At 35.8% G+C, this 23,395-nt stretch overlaps 2 protein-coding genes across 2 annotated transcripts in view; one reads left to right on the top strand and one right to left on the bottom strand.

Annotated features, from left to right (window-relative positions):
• LOC107548593 (gastric inhibitory polypeptide receptor-like) overlaps window positions 1-4,744 on the bottom strand; it is a 28,708-nt gene extending 23,964 nt beyond the window's left edge. Inside the window, exon 1 of the mRNA XM_016229341.1 lies at window positions 4,522-4,744. The gene's annotated coding sequence lies outside the window, so the exon portion shown is untranslated. The remainder of the gene's footprint in view (window positions 1-4,521) is intronic.
• Window positions 4,745-22,033: 17,289 nt separating this feature from the next.
• LOC107548590 (echinoderm microtubule-associated protein-like 2) overlaps window positions 22,034-23,395 on the top strand; it is a 25,528-nt gene continuing 24,166 nt past the window's right edge. The window contains exon 1 of the mRNA XM_016229336.1: window positions 22,034-22,087. The gene's annotated coding sequence lies outside the window, so the exon portion shown is untranslated. The remainder of the gene's footprint in view (window positions 22,088-23,395) is intronic.

The raw sequence follows: 23,395 nt of genomic DNA, 5'->3' as shown, positions 1-23,395 counted from the left end.
CTGATCTTTGGATCCTTCTATTCATCAAAGAATCCAGAAAAAATTTACTCGACTGTTTTAAATATTGATAATAATAATAATAATTAAAAAAGGTTTCTTGAGCAGCAAATCAGCACATTATAATGATTTCTGAAGGATGTGACACTGAAGACTGGAGTAATGATGCTGAAAATTCAGCTTTGATCACAGCAATCATTTTAAAATATATTCAAATAGAAAGCAGTTATTTTAAATAGTAAATATATTTCACAACATTACTGCTTTTGCTGTACTTTGAATCAAATAATGCAGGCTTGGTGAGCAGAAGAGACTTCTTTATAAAACGTTAAAAATCTTACTGTTCAAAAACTGTTGACTGGTAGGTTATATAGATTACAGAAATGTTATATATATATTTCTTTTATGTTCTATATTTCTTATATATTTCTAATGTTATATAACATTTCTGTCCCCCTCACTTCTGAAATGATGGCTACGCCCCTGCTTATAAAGCACATATTCTCCATGACCATATTCTACATCCCTAATACCTAAATTTAATAACTACCAATCTTACTAACTATTAATAAGCAGCTTGTTGAGTTGCTTGCTTTAGGAAGCCAAAAACATGTAGAAGAATTCTGTGAGGTCAAAATAAGCATATAGTGAAACAATATTTTGCTTAGAAAACAGAGTATGTACCTCTTCTAATCTCATGAGAAAACATAACCTATTTTACATTTCATATGAATGTGTACAATTTTGAAATAAAAACTAAGAATAAAGGTACATTCTTAAAACTAACTATTAGTGGGGAGTAAGAATATTGCATGAAAACATATGACTGAAATCATACAAATTCATAAAAAGTCACCACCAATTTGCCAAAATGTAAAATAGTTACGAACTGCCATAAGAGTGTTGGTAAGAACATAATAGTACCTCCCAAATGTCCAAGTCCATCCAAGATCTTATGTGCCTCTTTTTTACATAACAATTTGATTTATGCTCCTAAAATTTGTAAACAATAGATTTTCTATTACAATTCAGACTGTAATACTGCCTTACAAACACAAAACACAGACACAGAGAAAATGTTACAATAAATTTTTTTTTTTAAATATGCACTTTTACTCTGAATCTGCATTTTTCCTTTTTTGTAGAGCAGAAATCTCCATCTCACAAAATATTAACGTCACTTTTAACTACAAAAACTACACCTTTATTTGCAAGTCTCTCGTTTCTAATGAGAAAATCATGTAATGAATTCCTTTCTGGTACATTTCTCCAAACCGAGTATTCGGTGGGCGTTCAGTGAACCGTGAAACACTGCAATATTCACCCACCATTCAACCCACCACGCTGCACATCCCCTCTCTGACAACATCTGTTTCAAAACAATCATTAACACATCATCTGAAAATAGACAGTCTAGTTAGTTTCTATTTCTGGTAAAAGCAAATGCAAGATACTCCTGAGACCCACAGCTGTAGGAACATTATACTTGTTGTGGTCAGGATCAGCCTGGCGTATCCCAAAGTAGTGAAATACAAAACAAGATGATCAAAATAGCACCATTGTACGATGCAGGAATAAATCAAACACTGATGCCGGTATACAACAGGAAGGCCGTGAAAATAAATATTTAAAGACAACCAAAAAAAGTAAAGGGTGTAAAACCCTTTGGCACTTGAAAACAGGGTGCATAATCAAATAGGACAGTGCTTTCTTCAGGTCTTACGACATATTTATGTGTTTCCGGGAACTGCAACAGACAATTCTGCAAGCCAAATCACGGACACAGTTTCTTTCATAGCATCTGTAATTGTTTCCTCCAAGCGTTTCAAATCAAGCATGTAAGGCTGGCAGACAAAACTACTGTATTGTAGGATATCAGACCGAATCAGACAATCTAAGATTTGGTCAAAACCGAGTTGAGGCACGAGGAGTCACAAAAATTCCACAGAGGCCCAAGACAACAGGATGTCATAAATCAGACAATTTTAACCTCATTGAGGAATTCAGTGCGAGGGTTAATTAAGTGATTGATGGTTGTTCAGATCTATACAATGGCACATATTGCTGTAACTTGGGATTTCACATTTTCATTCTCTTAAACTAATTATTTTCCTCACTTTCTCTCTTTCTGCAACTTGTGTGTGAATGCGTGTGTTAGATTAGTTTATATGTCTTAGATTTATCCAATAAAGCCTTATTTATATGGAAAAGAGAAGTATCTTGTGTTTTGTGCTCACAAGTTAATGTCTTAAACTGCCGATCTTGTTACTATGCTAATTAATAGTGTTTTCACTATATTTTGGATATTGATATCCATTGCAGAATTGCTGTCATACGGCTCGTTCACTGAATCGCAGGCCGTCTCAGTGATCAACCGTAAAACAGTGATTCTGTCCTAATTCCCTTGCATATTAATGGTGGAGTTCCCTTTAAAATCTTAAATGATTCCCTTTGAGCTAATTTATTATCACTGTTTCCCTTACAGTATGCATGCCCTAATGAACAGCCAGTGATGATTTGAGACTAAACTCTTGACTGTGTGAACATAAAGGACTCAAGGATGGGATTTTATTAGCTGTTTTCACTTTAGAGTGGCAAGTGTTCACATGAACACACACACAGTCCTATTAATTATAATGATTATGATGAAGTGGTGAAAAACATTAGCACTGTGTATTTTTCTGACCCTACTGTGATGCCAAGGCTGTCTCCTTTTAACACTCAGCTCATATGAATGGGTTCATATTTGCCCACAAACAGTGCCAGGAATTACTTCAGTAGGAGAGGAGAATATATTAATATGAAGCATACTAAAATAAAGAAGTTTCTTAGTAAAATCAATAAAGCTCAGACTTTTATCTCAGACTTTCAACAAATCATAATTTCCCACCTCAGTATTGCAATTAGTGCATTGTGTTTATATATTATTTCATTACTAACCCTAATCATAAAGTGCCACATTATATCACAATTCATTTTCAGTCACTCATTTAAACTTGTTCAATTTGATGTAATAATTCACACAATTTTAAATTCATATTTTGAAAATATTGTAAAAAATTTAAGTAAAAATTGCAAATGCAAGCACGATATTTAAATAAAAATGAACAAAAGCTTAGGCAGAGATTTTTTTTCAATTTAACACAATGCACTTAAATGTATGGTGATGAATTATGTACATGTTTTGTACAATAAAACAGAGTGATTATGTTCAGTATCTCTGATTTTTGAGTTAATTACATATAAATAGTTTGCCAGCGGAAACAGATGGCAGCATTTTCTGAGAAACAGCCTAGAATAGGAATAAATGTTATGCATGAGCCCAAAATGCCAGTAATAATGTAATTAAATACTAAAGAGGAAAAAGGTCATCTGATTCCTTTGTCCTTTTTTTTGTTTTTTTTTGACTGCCTATCACATTACAATTTAGATCAATTCTAACCCTGGTCATGCTCCTCTACATAACTATTTAAAAATAGCTTCACAAACATCAACAACAATACGTTTCACTAGGCTATTTTTTTTTCATTTTATTTGTTATAAAATGGTAAGTTGTATGGGTCATTTTAATAGCATATTTTACTGTAATAACACAAGTCTGTCTTCCTCAGCTTTTCAGGGTTATCATAAACCACTGTGCTGTGCAGGTTGAGATTGCACTAAATATTACCATGGAGTGATTAAATTTCTATTTAGGCTACCACACACTGTGGTCCATTTTTTCCTTGACATACTAGGCCTATTACACGCGTATTAATATACACTTGATATATTCCGTCTATGGAGAGAACCGGCCAGACAGTACGAGAGAAGTCTTGAGAAGTCTCCGCTGTTGAGACATGTTGTGTTTTCTCAAGACTATCCCACGTGCTTTCTTTTCATTGGCACGCCGTTAATTAATTTCAAGCTCTGTGAAACAACGAGTTCAACCAGACTTTAATCCGCGCAACGGTTAATAAAGTTATAAAAATAAATATGTTCTGTAGCCTAAAACACCATTTTAAATGCTGCGCGTGACTAACAACTCCCTTTAACCGCAACTATACACAAAATAGCACATCATTTCGTACCTATTAGGCTATATAAACATCTTTGATTATGGATATAACAATTTCAAACATACTTGCATAGTAAGACGTTATTTACAGGTTTATTTACTGCTTCCCAGCATCGAGAACAAGAGCACATTTAGTCAAAACGCCAAGCAATGGAAGCTTTTCTGAGATTATTAATCATTCATACTAAATGCCACAACACAGACAGAATTCGACTGTTAAAAACTTGTCACGTCAAGCATATGGACAACCTAAATTAATCTGCAAGTGAAACGCGTGTCGGTTATGAACCATATGCATAACAGCATGAGAAATTAAATTTACCCATATGAAGACATTATCATATTTTGTCACTTAGGTGAAAATCAGAATCGTATTAAATAGCTACAAGCACATAACAGGTATAGTGTATAGACACACAAAACACAAATCAGAATTTCACTAATATGTTAAATATTCGCCATCCTACCGTTCGGAGTAACATGTTCTTGAGTAGCAAGAAATGTTCTGTGAATTCCTTTGGTCGTGTTGAAAGGTGCTGTAAACCAGTCTAATTTCCTCAGTAAATGAGAAAAGTTGTTTCGCTCGGCTTCTCGGCAAAATGAATCATTCTGTAAGTCCAAAGTCAGAAGAAATGAATCTGCGCTTCAACACGTCCATCACATAGACAGTCTGAGAGGTGCGAGACAGAAGCATGTTCTTGTCCTTTAAAGGGGCAGGAGCCAAAATTGCGTTGCACTTCATGAGAATTGACCTGGAATCTTTATTTTACACACACACACACACACACACACACACACACACACACACACACACACACACAAAAACTTTATTTTACAATTTTACACCATAAACTAAATCGATAACTCCTGGGAAATTAAACCGAATTCATGAAAGGAAAACATAAATGAAACAAAGATGTGGATAAAAATGCGTGGGCTGGAAAATGTTGGTGTTGAAATGTTTGTTTGTATTGTTATAAAACTTTCCTCACATGGGCTGAGCCCATGCTTGTTCATCATGCCAAAAATAGGTCATCATCTATCATCAGCTATCAATAGCAGCATTACCATTCTGCCATTTGCAAAACCTACAAAGCAGCAACAATATTATTCAGGCTATTGAACATTCAGCATTCCAGAATAGCAATTATGATAAACAAATCCACACCCAACTTTTATTTTTTCACATATCTGGAACTAACATTCCATGTAAAAACTGACACACACACACACACACACACACACACACACACACACAAAAATTTATTTTACAATTTTACACCATAAACTAAATCGATAACTCCTGGGAAATTAAACCGAATTCATGAAAGGAAAACATAAATGAAACAAAGATGTGGATAAAAATGCGTGGGCTGGAAAATGTTGGTGTTGAAATGTTTGTTTGTATTGTTATAAAACTTTCCTCACATGGGCTGAGCCCATGCTTGTTCATCATGCCAAAAATAGGTCATCATCTATCATCAGCTATCAATAGCAGCATTACCATTCTGCCATTTGCAAAACCTACAAAGCAGCAACAATATTATTCAGGCTATTGAACATTCAGCATTCCAGAATAGCAATTATGATAAACAAATCCACACCCAACTTTTATTTTTTCACATATCTGGAACTAACATTCCATGTAAAAACTGCACTTGCATGGCTTGCATCCAAAAATAACAATAAACATTACTGTTATGTTTGAAATACATCTGTAATCATAAGCATTAAAACAAAATTATAGATGTATAAAACATTTACTTTATTTAGTCTGGCAGAAATTGATTAAGTCTTGTAGTAGTCCAGTTTTATTTATGGCAGGCATTAGCTGACAGGTTTGATGTCAATTAACAATTAACTAAATGTTAGCCCAGTGTTAATATTTAGCCTTTGTATTCATGTAAATCACAAATGACCCACTTTCCACCAGGCTAAATGTGTTTTATACATTTGCAACTGAAAATCTGCTGTGGGATTCACTGTTAAAGGGGTCATATGATGCGATTTAAATTTTTCCTTTCTCTTTGGAGTGTTACAAGCTCTTGGTGCATAAAGAAGATCTGTAAAGTTGCAAAGACTAAAGTCTCAAATCCAAAGAGATATTCTTTATAAAAGTTAAGAGTTAACCACGCCTACTTAAAACGGCTCGTTCTAACACGCCCCCACATATCTACCTCACTATGTGGGAAGATTTGCATAACGCCGCCCAAATGTTCACACAAAGAAAGAAGGCTTAACTTTTATTCTCACTGTAGTTTTGTTGTTGCCGCTGCCGCCATGTGCTGAAGACGCTGTGTGTTTCGTTGTGAAAGCGAAACTACTCCGCTTCGTCATGCCTGGAGCTGATCCGTGCTGGTCGCTGAGGGAATACATCAACTTAGTGCTGTGGATTGCCGGATCGGCTATCACCGTGGATGAAGCGGAGTCCAGCCCGGGGTCGTCACATGTGGTTGCCGCTCCTTCGTCGGATCTGCCGGCCACGCCGTTCTCAACCCCGCCGCCTCTGCTCACTCTAGCCCAGCCTCAGCTCACGCTAGACCGCCGTGTTTTTCGTTGTGAAAGCGAAACTACTTTGTTTGGTCTTTCAAAAGAGGACACGACTACAAGTAAGTGGTTAAGTTGTATTTACAACACTGTTCCAGAACAGTTTAACCCAAATATCCAGATGTGTGCAGCACATTTTATGGAGGACTGTTTCCTGATCCTGGAAGAGTAGACTACAATGCCGGCTGTTCTGACTCAGTCTGTAAGTACGTTTTCATTTAAAGGATTTGCCACTGATGATTCAAACGCGAGTTTTGGGCAGTGTACACTCTTAAAAATAAAGGTGCTTCGAAAGGTTCTTCAAGCGATGCCGTAGAAGAACCATTTTTGGTTCCACAAAGAACCATTCAATCAAAGGTTCTTTAAAGAACCATCTCTTTCTTACCTTTTTGTAATCTGAAGAACCTTCTTTCACCACAAAGAACCTTTTGTGAAACAGAAAGGTTCTTCAGATGTTAAAGGTTCTTTATGGAACCATTTAGACAAAAAGGTTATTCTATGGCATGGTGAAGCACCTTTATTTTTAAGAGTGTAGAGTAGCACTTGTTGTTTCTCATTTCTCCGATCACAAATGCAGATAGGGTTTTATGTTTACGCGTGAGATGCAACGCAACGCGTAAAAAGACAGTATAAGTCATTATAATCAGTAATTATGTCCCCACTGGATGCAACAAATGCCTCGTTTATAATGGGTTTTAATGTTTTTGTCTCGTCGCTCTGGCCGGACATGGCATCAACAGTATGGTGAGGGGCGTAACATTTCCGTCACACGCTTGAGGTATTCGGCCAATCGCAATGCACTGGATATCTGGCCAATCACAGCACACCTCGCTTTTCAGACCGATGAGCTTTGTAAAAATCGACGCGTTTCAAAAAGACGGGGCATAGAGGAGAAACAATAATGTACAGTATGTAAACATTTTTGTGTTTTTTTTACTTTAAACCTCATAAACACATTTCATTACACCAAATACACAAAATAATGTTCTTTTTAGCAGCATCATATGACCCCTTTAATGCATAGCGCAATAACTGGTCAATTTTGGGATTTATGCGTCATCTAATTTTACTTTCTACTTTTAAACCGTATCAGTTGAGTCACTGTTGGTAGAGAAGGTTTGGCATTCCAACCTGTGTCCCTGCCTTAAACACAAGGGATTTTGTCTGCTTTTCACACCCAAATCAATGGCAGCAGTAAAGATTGGAGATTAAAACACATTAGTAAGCAGAGTGATATGAACCAAACCCAGAATGACTCCAATGAATATTTCCCAAGAGATGGAATATACATCGGTATTAATAGTCCCTAATATAATTCATGCTATAGTTGCCTTTTGAGATATACAACCATTGTTTAATATACACTCTCTGATGACACATTCACAGAGTATATAAGCACAGATTCATAGAATTCCTCCAGGTAAAGCTCCAGAATTTAATTCACTGATTAGTTCAATCTAAGACAGTTTTATAGTGTAATTATTTATTATTTTATACTAGGAAAAGTTGAAACTACCACTCCAATTAAGGAAAATGTATAAGATGATTATTCAAATCTACACAGACATAAGGAATAATTTGCTGCATGTGCCAGAGAAATCAATGTCATGGACACAAAAATGTCTCTTCCTGACAGAGAGTGGGGTGCACACTTCCAAAATATTATGTAATCTACAAAGGGCCGTAGATTGCATAATATTCTGGCTAAATAAAAAAGGGTATAAAGAACTTGTGCACTAGAATCACTAGGGTAGAATGTGTTAGTTTTGCCTAGACACTCAAAGACATCACATAGTCATTAGAATAACGATCAAATACTCCATAAACTTCAAAGCAAAGGCTAAAGTCATTCATCAAAGACAGGAGAGAAACTCTGTAAGAGTTTTAGCATCAATAATTAACTTAATTTTAAATACGAAATATAATTCATGCTCACAAATAGTTGTTTCAACTGTTTCTGATTGTACCAGTTAGATGGAGACACATTCCACCGCAAAGTATTACAGTTAAATCTACTTTGAAAACAACTGATTATCTAACATAAAAAGTATAGTAAGTGACCTTGACATTCAGTATCACAGTCCCACTTTGATGGTTATATCTGTTAATATTCTATGAAATTGAGTTTAGAGCACAAAGATTTACTGTACTTCATGGAGGATTTTCATCATAGGTAGCTTTCATAAAACTTACAGCACCAACCTGAGTATAGCCTCCAAAAAGCTACAATTATCAATAAGTTTCTTTACTTGTTCCATTTCAGTAACCACTCAATATGCAGAGAAATAGATTTCATTTAAATAAGCTGAATCGGCAACTTGAATTAGCCAATTAGCTTAAAATCAATTCAGATAATGGATAGTTTTTTTACACTCTTAAAAATAAGGGTTCCAAAAGGGCGTTTTCACGGTAATGCCATAGAAAAAACAAGGTTTCACGAATGTTAAAGATTCTTTATGGAACCATCAATGCCAATAAAGAACATTTATTTGCATCCAAGTGCATACAATATGTGCTGTGAAAAGTTGCACAGCAACATTCAGTTTAAGTAAGCAGTCTAGATTCACTTTGCATATATTAGTTTGTATAATGTATAAGACTCAAATGGGACAAATGGTTGAGTTTTTGTACTTCAAGTTAAGTTCGAATGTGAACATAAATATGACACAGATGACTAAATCAATTTTAAAGTCACAGGTACAAGAACACAATGGTTAATGAGTATCTCAGGATCTTCAAACCATTTACTTTGTTTAATGTTAAATGAAGAGTAAGAGTTGACAACACTGGACAGCTCTAATGTACATTTCTTTAAACATCTGCTCTGACTTCCTTAAACGAATAGTGAGAATAGGAATAACACACCAAAGAAGGTCAGACAAGTTTAAAGTGGCATGAGGTGACCGAATTTTCATTATTGGGTAAACAATTAACAAAGTAGTGTCCTAGAAATGTCAGAAGCAGCAAATTGTAGGTTAAATAGACTGAAATGTCTGGGATAGGAGTGGAACAATTATTTATTGCTATCCATAAAACAGTTTATCGGCCTGGAGCAATTATTCACACAGCTCTGTGTTGGTGAAGCACTGTGAAATGCACAAGGGCACGAGAACAAGTCTGTTCCTGGCTGATTTAAGATGAGATGCCAGCTTATACCTGTAAATCTGTCACATTCAACGAGGATGTGTGCATATTGCTTGTACAGTATGCAGGCTAAATGCTGACAATAACCTCATTGGCAGGGAGTTTTTCCTCATTCATATCCATTATTAAAATGAGAGACATTAGTGAAGCATCTTTAAGCAGTGAACATGCGAGAGCGAGGGCTGATGTGCTATCCTTTATCTGTATAGAAACAAACGACAGTCTTATGGATAAATGTTATTTGGAGTTCTTATCAGTCCACAGTGGAAAGAGCAACGGAAATACAGCAATACTCCAGAATTGTATCCTTGTCCAAAGGGAATGACAGTCATTGGAATATTTACAACATGTTTAAGAGCTGTAAATGAAGATGAAGCGTCAATCTTAACAACTTAAGCATATTGATTTCAAAGTAGTTGCGACACCAAGAAAATAACCTTGGTTTCGGAGGAAAAGCACCATAAATCTGCATTTTAAAGGGCGAAGAAATGGACAATGCATGGCATGTGGCCTCCTTATCATCAAAGGGAGTTTAGACAGCTACAAACAGAAGGGCATAATATTCTGTTGGTTCAGTAAATCTAGATAAAAAATATCATTAACAAAAATAACTTTAGGGTTGGTTGATGGTTACATATTTCATACACTGTACTGCATATGTTCCAATTTTGCTTAGAGACATTTGTATAGCGATAGCTCATAATGGCAATTGCCTACTTTTTAGTGGTCTTGGTTCTGGAAGTATATTTCCATTCATTTTTTCATTGGGATTTAAAAATATTTTTCAATACAGTTAGCTAGATGCAGTTCCAAGTCATTAACTAAAACAAGCAGCTCCAAGATAAATTATATTACAAACTGAATTAATTACTATTAATTAAATTAATAAACATACAAAAATCAGAAAAAGGACTTTGTGCTTAATATCTTTTATGAATGAATGAACTACAATCCCATGAAGCTTTGCAAATAACATATCAAATCAAACAAATTGATTTATAATTATTAGTTAAATGTATAAAAACAATATAAAGTTAATCACCTAGAACATGACAATTAATGTTATTTTAAAATGAGATTGAATATTTAGAGAAGTAATGCTGGCTGATGGTTTTAAAAGAAGTATATCAGACTGATATTTTCCGAGCTCATAGTACATCTGTTTTGAAAGGTTTATATACAGAATCATTCAAATCTATTTCTCAATGAAGAAAATGAATGGGATTTTTAGCTCTGGAACCCACCTGTTGTGCTCTACAGACAAAATCCATCAGAAAATAAACATGAGAAAAAGCTATACATTTCCAAATATATGTTTGACAGCATAGAAATCGGTGGTGTTGGCGAGAGGCATGAGCTCCAGACACTGGTTCTTGTCTCCAAAAGTTAAAGTCTACTTTCTACTAAGGTTGCCAAGTAGCTGTAGAGCTTTGAGAGGAAATGAACTAACAAGATGAAAAAAAATCTCTTCACAATAGGTGACAGTTGGTCTCGACCGCGGTAGCTTGATGATAAATATTCTAGTTTATGAACACATTCCAGACAGGTCTGCGATGACGGTGGCCATGTTTTAGTAATGTCTGTTGAGCACTGTTGATGAACCTTTTTCTAGTACTCAAAAAAAGGCAAGAATTGCATAAAGCAAAGTACCATAATGGTCTATTCTGAGGCAATCACTGTAAGATATTTGTGAAAAGTTTACTCGGCCTGAATTATGAGCACAAGATTTATGAAATGTTGGCCTCTTGAGAGTTGGCCTCTTCAGACCAATTAAAAAACAAGGCAAATTGAAATCTAAAAGATGAATGAGATGTTTAGAAACAATATTATTCCCCTTCACTTATTTATATAATTAAAGTGATTCATAAATATTTTATTTATAATAAAAAGTGACTGACCACTAATTTGTAGACAAAATGATAGACAGATAGATAGATAGATAGATGATGCTGGGTCGTCAAAGATTCAAATATTATATAAAAAATACATTAAAAAGACCTTGTTCAACCTCCAGTTGTATAATCAGCATGTCTAGAGTGGCATTAGTTTAGCAGTCGAAAGCCTGATTAACATTAGTAAATCTTTACAAATACGCAACATTCCTCTTTTAGTCTTTGTAAAAGACTAAAATGCCTTCCACTTATCCTCAGTATTCCTCTCCGAACTTACAACCGATAAGAACAATGAGAGTTGTCAATGTCCTGCTGGTAACATTTACAGGAGTAAATTTAGCATTTTCATTTCTGGTATGCTCTGAATAACTATATGAATGTTTATATGTTAGTCAGATGAACATGATTGGAAAATAAATGAAGGCCATCTGAGTGTCTGGCCTTGTAGGTAACCCCAGAGAAATTTCACGACATTTTAATTCCCCACAGGTCGGCGGGTCAACCTGTAATTGTGTTTGTTTACCACACTTGAGCTCTTTATTGTATTACTGCTGGATTAAAATGAAATGAGCGTATAGAACTGCTCACATGACTCTACATAATGATGGGTTTAGCGACAAAATTAGATTCTGAACACAGTGCACACTATTCAAGCATGAAGTTGTGGTCTGCACTGGAGCACACATAAGGAGAATTATGAAAAAAAAAAGGAATATTTTTAAAGGGGTCATATGATGCTTTTTTTAAATATCATTATTTTGTGTATTTGGTGTAACAGGATATGTTGACATATTTTAATGTTCAAAAAACATTATTTTTCAAATACTGTACATTATTGTAGGTCCTCTATTCACCGCCTCTCTCAAACGCTTCGTTTTCTACAAAGTCCCTCCTTCCGACAAGCGCAGTCTGCTCTGATTGGCCAGCTGACCCAGTGCATTGTGATTGGCCGAACACCGCAAGCACTCGTCGGAAATGTAACGCCCCTTACCATAATCGCGAGCTTCATCTTTCAAAATAAATGTAAAGACAGAACCAGAAAGGGAACAGAGTCGCGTGACAGACACAGTGATGAAGCTGGTATGTGTTTGCAGTACACAAGCCACGGTTAAGACATCTGACTCCACTGTGATGTGACCCCCTCTCTCTCACACACACCGCGCGCGCGCACACACACACACACACACACACACGATGTGCAAAACAGTCAATAGCAAATACTTAAACTAATAACAAAACAGTAGCTGATTCAGAAGCGCCAGATTGTCATAGTAAAGTCAGAATTACCTCCTCTCCTAGGTTCATGAAACGGTCGTCCATAAAATGCATTGCTGTTCTGTTGTAAGTAATCTTAAAGATTCCTAAATGCATCTACTTTCAGGAGGCCAAATAAAGTGCTTTTGCTTTCGCCTAGAAACACACAGCATCTCCCTGACATGCTGCTTCAACACTAACTGTGGTTACTGAAACCACACCTTCTTTCTTTGTGTGAACATTTGGGCGGCATTATTCAAATATTTCCACATAGTGAGGTAGATATGTGGGGGCGTGTTAGAACGAGCCATTTTAGGGGGGCGTGGCAGAGTCTTAACTTTGATAAAGAATATTTATTTGGTTTTGAGACTTTAGTCTTTGCAACTTCAGGGATCTTATCTATGCACAATCAGCTTGTAACACTCCAAAGAGAAAGGAAAACTTGAAATCGCATCATCTGAACCCCTTTAAGGCAAAGCACAAAATATAAAATATATTTGAAGACATACAAGCTGAAACATTTATTAAACATTCTCTGATTAAATTAATCAGGTGCCTGTGTGTGCACATTCCTCTCATGTGACTGGCACCAGGTTTGTCTAAAAAGGTAAAAAATTACTTTTAAACATGCTAGATAGGCGATTTCTAAGCGTATATGTAATCCACATTACACAAAAGGTATATTCCAGTAAGCAAGACTACACTAAAAAATGCTTGGTTGTTTCAACCCAACTTTGGGTCAAATATGGACTAACCCCATTTTTTGGGTTCAATTTTTACATTGCATTTTTAACCCAAAAGTTGGGTTAGTCCATATTTGACCCAAAGTTGGGTTGAAACAACCAAGCATTTTTTAGAGTGTAACTTACTGCCACCTATACCCAGAATGCCCAGTTAATTAACCCTAAACTTGCTTACCCAAGGTATACCAGTTCCGAATATGTTGTCTTACCCAAAGTATGTTCACAGCAAATACACCAGATATTCATAACAGAGCACTGAATCCATGAGTCACACTGAATGGCAAATTATACTCTTAATGGATATCACTACCTAATTGGCAGTTGATCATTTTTAAAATCTTAAAGTTTAATCTTTAATCAGTTTTATTAATGTAAACAAGAATTGTTATATCGTTTGTTTGAAGCCAATTACGAACTAAAGAGAACGATTACAGTGCAGCTTTGCATGTACAAAACAAAAGATCAGCCAGTTTGTCATGATGACTTTATGAGCTCAGCTACAATATTCAGAGTTATTTTGATTAAATGTTTTTGTTAATTTATAGCTGAACAATTAATTTGAAATAAAATAAACCACCATATGGCCTTGTGTAATTATTAAACTACAAAAGTCTGCAATAAAATGAAATCACAATATGTACAAAAATTGCTTTGATCAAAGACTTTGATTTTACTCTGTTAAACCTACAAAAACATAATAAAATAAAATAGAAATTAGCCCTTTCATTTGACTAGCCATTTTCATAATATTCTTAAGCAAACAAGACAAGTTATTAAACTGGGTGGTAACTGTTGTTTTGATTATAAGGATAAAATTTAATTTTAGTAGTGAATCGTCATGAGGAAACTTCCTCGAGCAAAAACTGACATTCAATTAACCAAATCAAATTAAACCCTAGCACTCTCAGTGGAGAGTCCTCTCTATTTTGTGATTCCCCATATTTTCCACAACATTCGTGCCACTGCCACAAAATAATCTTTCATGGGTATAATTATTACAAACCACATTCTCTAATCGTTCTGTCCAGTACTTTAGTGCTCGTGAGGAATCAGATGTTCAGATAATGGCAATGAAACACGCGAACAAGTGTCAGAGTGAGTGATAAATCATCCACAGCAGGGCTTGATTCTTGAAGATATCACGCAATAGAATAACAATAATAAAGCTTTATCTGAAAATGGGAGGGGGGGGGGAGATGAAAACAGAAAGCTATGTGTGTGCAGCAAATGAAATTGACAAATAACTATCTGGAGGTCTCTCTCACTAATCAATAAAGTTATTATACTCTTCATCTGGGATTCCTCCAGGCAAGCATGCGGACCAAAAAGAGGAGCCCCATATAGACACCCAAAAAGACAAAGAGTGACTGTTTGTGTGTATTTGTGGCAGAGAATTTACATCCTGTGTTGGCATACTGGTAAATCATAATAATTGTTTGACATTTAGCATGGGATGGAAAACAACAAGATGTGATGCACTGTTGTATGCAACTGAAATGATTCAGTTGTAAACAAAATGATTTACCTAAACTTCCTAAAAATTGTCTGACATCATACCAAATACATAAAATAAAGTATAACAACAGAAAATAGTACTTTTGCAAACCATTCAAAGGAATTTTGCGCTCAATTGAAGCAAAACCCCAAAATCATCCAGGAACATGTCAATGAGCTGATCTGACGAGTCTAGTTTGCCAGCACAGATTTACTGCTTTCTTAACTCCCATTACCTCAGTATCTGGCACCATTATACCTACAATCCACGCTAATCACCAGAACTGACAGAAATGAGATGAAGTATAAATGACCTAAATATAAAATCTTAATGAAAATGGCATTTCAGTCAGAGTCTTTAAAAACATTCCTTCTAGTGATCGTGGCAACGGCTTTCATAACATAACTTTTAACTCTAAATCTTTGTTTTCTTTTATCAACATTTTCTGACATTAACACAGGCTGTTAACATCTGTTTTCTTTAATCAATCTAATAATTGAATTGTAGATTTTTTAAAGACCCATTTCTTTTGCATGTTGCCACTTATGGTTTCTATGGGCCTTTTTTGCAGCCTTGCTTTGAAAATCCAAGCACTGATTTTTTTTCCAAAAGGTTTTAAGGGGTTATTGTAATGAGAATAAGATGGCATAGATACAAATATTGGTCACACTTATTTTCAAGGTTTAATTCTCGCTATTAACAAACCATAAACTACAAATTTTACCTTAATAACCTCCCAATATTTGCTGCTTATTAATAGTTAGTAAGGTAGTTGTTAAAGGAATAGTTCACCCAAAAATGAAAATTCTGTCATTAACTACTCACCTTCATGTCGTTCCAAATCCGTAATACCTTCGTTCGTCTTCAGAACACAAATTAAGATATTTTTGATTAAATCTGAGAGCTGGCTGACCCTCCATAGACAGCAATGATATTACCACAATCAAGGCAAGAGACGTAGCAAGGACATTGGTAAAACAGTCCATGTGACATCAGGGGTTTAAACCGGTAATTTTACGAAGCTACGGGATTACCTTTTGTGTGCAAAGAAAACAATAATAACAATTTATTCAGCAGTTCTTCTCCCCGAGTTACCGTCTTCCGCCATTTTGTAGAGTACCCCAGAGTGTAATCAGCGTTGTTTACGTTCATCATGTGCGCTGTCTACTGCGCATAACGTAAACAATGCTCATTACATTGATTACGTTCTGGGTTACGCTCCAAAATGGCGGAAGATGGTAACTCAGGGAGAAGAACTGCTGAGAAAATTAGGCTATGTTATTAGTGTTTTCTTTGCACACATTGGGCCCTATTTTAACGATATAAGCGCATGGTCTAAAGCGCACCGCGCAGGTGCACTTAGGGCGTGTCAGAATCAACTTTTGCTAGTTTAAAGACGGAAAAACGGTCGGTTGTCCCTATTCTCTTAATGAGTAATGGGTGTTTTTTGGACGTAACGTTTAATAAACCAATCAGAGTCCCATCTAATGGTCTAACGAAATCTAGTTTTAAACATCTTTTACTGTACCCATTGTATGTCCCTTATATGACCTATTTGAGTCAATGCAGATGAATGACGTTATCTCAGGACCAGACCGCCCTGATTGTAAAGCAAAACGTGATTGGCTAATTTGTGAATATGTTTTTTATTTGCAAATCTCATTTTATTTATTTGAGAATTTAATTCATGTTTGTGAAACTTTAAGATTTATTTGTGGATCTCATTCTATTTATTTGTGGATCATAATCTATTTATTTGGAATTAAGCAACAATTCTACCCCCATACATCTCCTATCCCCTTTAAAAGCCAGTTGCACTCGTGCCGTGTTGCTATTTACATGGCAAAATTTACAAAAATGTTTGTGTGCTGCTGCGAGTTCCTGTGTGTGTAATAAGCAGAGGCGGACAGTAACTAAGTACATTTACTTAAGTATTGTACTTAAGTCCGGCAGGGATTGTGTGTGTTCACGGTTTGTGCGTGTTCACTGCTGTGTGTGTGCACTTTGGATGGGTAAATGCAGAGCACTAATTCTGAATATGGGTCACCATACTTGGCCACATGTCACGTCACTTTTTTTTTTTTTTTTAAAAAGGAAATGTACTTTTGGTACTTAAGTACGTTTAAAAGCAAGTACTTCTGTACTTTTACTTAAGTAAAAATCTGTCTTTACAACTTTTACTTGTAATGGAGTAATATTTGACCAGCAGTATCTGTACTTTCACTCAAGTAATGGAGTTGAGTACTTTGTCCGCCTCTGGTAATAAGCAAAGTGTACCGCGTTGTGCACCCCTCTATAGGCGCATATTACTAACGCGCTCTTTATATTTAAAGAAAAAATATTGCGCCAGACTTTAGACCAGGTTTTCAGTTGGTCTATGGCGCAGTCTATTTTCAGTTCCTCAAAATAGCAACGTGCCAACAATGCGCCTGAACACACCTCTTTTTTTAGACCAGCAAGCCCATGGGCGCACAAATGGGTGCAAATGCATTTTCAATTTAATCAACGCTGCAGGACGGGGAAAATGAGTACTGCGTCTGGCTGAAACTAGCAAAAACACTTGCGCTACATTGCGCCGGGTGTATGATAGGGCCCAAAAAGTATATGTTTTCATATATGAATATGGTCATGCAGAATATGTGCTTTATAAGTACTAATAAACAGCCAGTATGTTAATAAAAGGCATGCTCATAAGCAACTTGAGAATTGGTCCCTATATTAAAGCCTTACCCAAATATTTTGTGAAATGACATCATTGTTCACAATAATGCGAATAATCACAGGATGACAGGTGTTTTGAAAATCAGAAGAGGACAAAAATCTTACCAGACACCATCAACATGTCTACTCTTCATGCTTAAATGCAAAGAGGAACTCTTTCAGAGCCAAAGAAACCAGCATTTCATGGGCCATCAGCTGGAGTGGTTCTGTGAAGAGTGCAAGGCCCAACATGTAAGAGCAAAGGTACTTGATTGCCAAGACATTCTTATCAATAGATGCAGGACATTTCTTGGCAGGGGCACAGCTTTTAGATGCTCTTTCTTCTTCCGAAAGTGCAGCCCCTCTGACAATCACTTTTTCCTCTACATTTATCCACACCTTTTTTACTCGCCCTCATGCTGTTCCAAACCTATATTCTTACTTTCTTCTCTGAAATATAAAAGAAGATTTAGTTTTTTTTTGGCCATACAGTGGATGTCAGGAGGCTTTAATGTAATTTGGTTTCCAATGTCCTTTGAAATATCGTCTCTAGAGTTTGTGGAAGAAAGAAATGCATAGAGCAGTAGAATGATATGAGGGTGAGTAAATTATGACAGAATTATCCTTTTAAAGAAAAACATATATTATCTACTGTATAATAGCTCAATCATTTTCCTAGACATAAAACTTTCTTCAACCTTGGTCCATGCAGGTTAATACAGTAAACCTTGCATAATGAGGATGGAAAACTGAAAGTCTAGATTGATTTAAAGAAGGTCTCCAACTACCACAGGGACATACTCAATAGTCTTGTTCTGGCAGAGTTGCTCCAGGCAGAAACAGCTGTGTGGTTATGTCATGCTGCTAGTCATAAGAAAACACATTGGCAGACTGAGAATTTTTGGGGCATTCCTTTTTGAGAGCAGGACAGCTGAAGCTTCAGGCCTACCCCAGTCAGGGCCTCCACGTGAAGTAACCCAACATTTGCGTCAAATGAAAATGGCTTCCAGGCGTCATAGGTCATGCGTCAAACTAATGGAATGTGACCCTGCCAAGATGTCAAAAATGTAGAGCTAGTAATGGTAATTAAGATGCAAAGGTGTTCAGGTGTATCTATTGTTTTAGTAGGTCTGTTTGTTTACTATTATCATGGCAACAGTATCATGTTCACAAAGAACTTGTCCTGACAGGTGTATAGAAGCAGAAATTCTAGATAAAAAAATATGGATTTTTCAACTGTACTTCCTCATCAGCAGTTACTCATGCATTAAGATATTTTTACAGTATGTGTGTATGCAGTGTCTTTGACATGACAAAACAAGTATAACTGATAAAATGATCGGCATGTATTGTCAAAACTAGTTTGTGTTGCATCTCAAGTGACATTTACAGTATTGATTGAGTCAACAATTGACTAAAAGATCGAAGTTCTATCTACTACATTACTGTAAGGCATTCTAAGTAATAACTATGAAAATTGGGACATATTAGACTAAACATGCCAAAATCAGCTCAAACACCAAGCATTTTTCTGATAGTTCAGATCTCCACTTGCCCTGCCAACATTTTCAATGACTCAGCACAAAAATGTTTACATTTATATGTTAATGAATTAAAAACCATTTATTTTAAATGCATATTTTAACCTTTTTTTAACTTCATCTTAAAATTATTTGATGTATAGCTTACTTTTTATATTACACATTACAAACAAATGTTAAGTTAATGTATACAATAAAAATATAATTTCCATTAATAGCTGTAAATTATATAATTAAAAAGAAAACTCAGACATAAATCATTTTAATTATACAAGTCCAAATTTGTTCCTGGAGGGCCACTGTCCTGCAGAGTTTAGTTCCAACCAATTAAACACACCTGAACCAGCTAATCAAGGTCTTATTGTTACTAGAAACTTCCAGACAGGTGTACTGAGGCAAGTTGGAGCTAAACTCTGCAGGACAGTGGCCCTCCAGGATTGAGTTTGGACACCCCTTTTATAAACCACACAATACAACACAGTAGCTGGAAAATGATGGCATACAGGCAAAACATTACTGATTGGTTTGTCATTTTCATCCTATTCTTACTTATGCTACCAATCACAAGACATTACTTAAATTTTTACAAAACCTTTATGTTAGCCAGGCAGATCATTTTATCACTCTATCTGTATATAGATTACTATACACACTGCAAGACATGGACAGTGAGGTCAGTCTGAGCCTGAAGACAGACAGTGACCCATAAATAATTGGGGCTGTGTATGCTTTACTATGGCTTACATACAGTGTGGTACAACTGACTCGGAACCACTGACTCACTTACACACATTTTAATGTACAGTAGTTCCTGGATGATACACTGAAAAAAAATCTTCTAGTGTGCAATTCCAAACAAACCTAACCAAACCACTTCTATTGAAAGTGTGATCAATTCATTAGTGAATCATAAGCATAGAGTTTCAGACTTAAAGTATGCATATAATGTACTATTGGACTAGAAAATTCTCAACTCATAATACCAACCAACTGATAAGATTCAAAGTGTATTTCCATTAAGTCCAAAATTATTTGCATATTCGCTCTTCCACACATGGACCAAATACATTTTATAGTCACACACTTGGGAAGTGTATGACAAACTAATGTAACTTCTATTGAAATATGACAAGATAACAAATCTCTTGTGGAACTTTCAATGGGAGGATGTTTACACTGAGAAAAGGTGTCTGGTTAATGTCAAGCATAAATCAATCAATCAATAAATCTATTCTTGACAGTTGAGCGTAATGGACTGTGATGGCAGATTGCAAATTGCACTTCTTGCACCAGCGAAGCAACTGCCATTAAGTTATAAGTTCAAATGGATGCCAACAGAGAACTGATTCCATGGGATGAAATATTAATTATTTGAATATCTTTACAACTACTAAGACATATCATCACATTTTTAAAAAAATCAAAGCACTCTAGTTTTGTGTAGATAGTGTAATTATCTCTTTAAAGAAAAGTATCCCTCTTAAAATTTAATTACAAACAAGTTTCCCATGCCTTTGAAGCGCACATCAAATTATGAAGTATATCAAAGTGTAATTTGTGCTTTTTATTTCACTTTGTCAAGAAAATGTAGTACTTTAAGTTACCATTTTTTTTTAATCTTTCAAATGCTGCACTGTGTGCAGAGTGGGGCCTTTTAGTAGAATGATGGAAAAATCAATAAAAAATTCACAATGCATATCTTTCTCATTCTCCTATTGTATACAACCCAATTAAAATTCTTTCTGCTCCATTCACCCATCCAATTGTGTATAATCAGAAAAAAACTGACCTTACACAGTGGCACACATAGAGCATTTGTTATTTGACATCCATATGAGAGTTCTGTTCTTTCTCCCCCTGGCACGTTGCCAGTGAGGGATGAAATGAGAAGTGAATTGAGCAATGGTGCACATGCAAATAAACCCCAAACATCAAGTCAATACACCAGTTACCAATTTGCCTGAACTGCCAACCATAATGAATTCGAATAAGCATGACCCATAGAGCCATTAACAAGCCACTGTTAACAATAACCACTCTTAATTCATGAATGAGGGGTGTGATAGAGCTGCTCAAAAATGGTCTGAGAATCAGTTGGCTTAAGTCACTTCATGATTAAATGGCAAAATGAACATGTGAGCCTCACTGCAGAGCCTCACTTGTTTTGGCTTAATGAAAGGGAAAATTATAAACAAACACAAAGATGGCTGTTGAGGCCTCAGTGTCAACTGAATTCACAACTCACTGATGCAAAAATAAATAGTTGTTCAGTGATCAGGCAAAATAAAACAGGACAACAAGAGCAAAAACATGAAGGTACAGAATGTGCAATGATGTAGGCTTACTCCCTGCAGCTCTGTAAATAAAATAATCACAAACAAACAAATTCTTTACTTTCCAAAGTCTGCAATATTATTACTAAAGCTGTGAACTCATACCAGAAACACACTAAGTTTCTTCACAGAATATATGAAAAATACAAGCAACCCAACTAAAATTTAGAAATAGGCTATGCAATAAATATTGATCGGCATTTAACTATGTATATTAAAAATTACACATAGGCCTACCTGGGGCGTTTCTAGTCCACTGGTGCACTGACTGAAGTAAAAAAGTTCACCATTATTTTGTATTACGTATTTGATATTTAGGTGCCTTGACAGCGTACCTGTCCTGAAGTAGGAAGGAAGGGAGTCGTACACAGCACGTTCATTCAGGTGTTGAACGTAAAGGTTTTTCTTAATCGCTGGGAAACTATAGTATTTGCAGGTTTGATTTCAATGGATTGTGGTGGGTGTTCCATTGCAATAAGCGGTCAATTTGTTTGGTATTCTAACGTTTGGAGTTTTGTTTCAAACGATGCCATGTTCACATTATTCACAATGAATCGCCGATTCAAGCTATCACGCAGCAGAAAACCTTTGAAATTGAACAGAATCAATAGAGTGGTTCATTCGTGAATCGGACATTGCTAGTTCTGAATCTTAAATTCAGAACTAAATTTTCAGCTTAAATTTTATGAGGGCATGGTTCAAGTCGATATCACTAGTCAGACAATGATTTATCTATAAGATTTTACTGGTGTTCGTGCCAAGACCTACTTGGTAAATTGGCTCCTCTAATGAAGGGCAGGCCAAAATCTACGGAGCCCTGAAAGGATTTGAAGAATATTTATCAATATGAGAAAAATTATATACTAATGCTTTTTAGTTTTCTTGCAAATGTTTTGCTTCCCCCTAAGAACTGAAAATAGTTTTCCTCATTGAAATGTTTTCCCCACTATCTCCTTTTTTATCATCACCACCTTGTAAGATACTGCTTAAAAAGCAACGTTATTTATTTATTTATTTTTTTTATTAGATAATAGTTAATCGCAACCGTGATTTTGTGGCGCTGGTGCTTTAAAATGTTATGGTACACTTAAGTGTAGTATTCGCTGGCCAAATAGTACGGCGACCGAGAAGTGCAGAACAAATCACAATTCTGAAAACAAAATAACAAATTACAAACGCAAATGCAAGTCTAAAAAACAAAATAACAATTCAGAAAGCACAACAACAATTCAGAAAACATTATAACAAGTCAGAAAACACAATGACAAATTCGAAAACAAAATAACAAGTCAGAAAACACAACGACAAATCCGAAAACAAATTAACAAGTCAGAAAACACAACGACAAACCGGAAAAAGGTAGGTATGGTTTGAGACAGTGCCATTGGTTTGGGATTACTCACCGCTGACTGGACGAGACATCTGTCAATCAACGTATACAGGAAGAACCAGCCGAAGAACAGCAGAGTCGTGGTAGAAAGTTCGGAGATGGTATTAAAGTAGCTCAGTTTAAATGTATTGTATGAATTGCCCTTACTCTGGAATAAAAAATACGGGGTGTATATTTACATTTAGTAAAAAGTGGCTGTGAAACATCAGTTCCAGTGGTGCAGATGGATAAGTGCTTGCTCTTGGTTTTTTGATGCGATCGACCCGGGTTCGATCCCGCCTTTTGCCGAACTTTTTTTCCCT

Source organism: Sinocyclocheilus grahami, unplaced genomic scaffold (assembly GCF_001515645.1).
Source record: "Sinocyclocheilus grahami isolate Dianchi unplaced genomic scaffold, SAMN03320097.WGS_v1.1 scaffold350.1, whole genome shotgun sequence".
Classification (NCBI taxonomy): Eukaryota; Metazoa; Chordata; class Actinopteri; order Cypriniformes; family Cyprinidae; genus Sinocyclocheilus; species Sinocyclocheilus grahami.
This window is presented reverse-complemented; position numbering and strand designations above follow the sequence as displayed.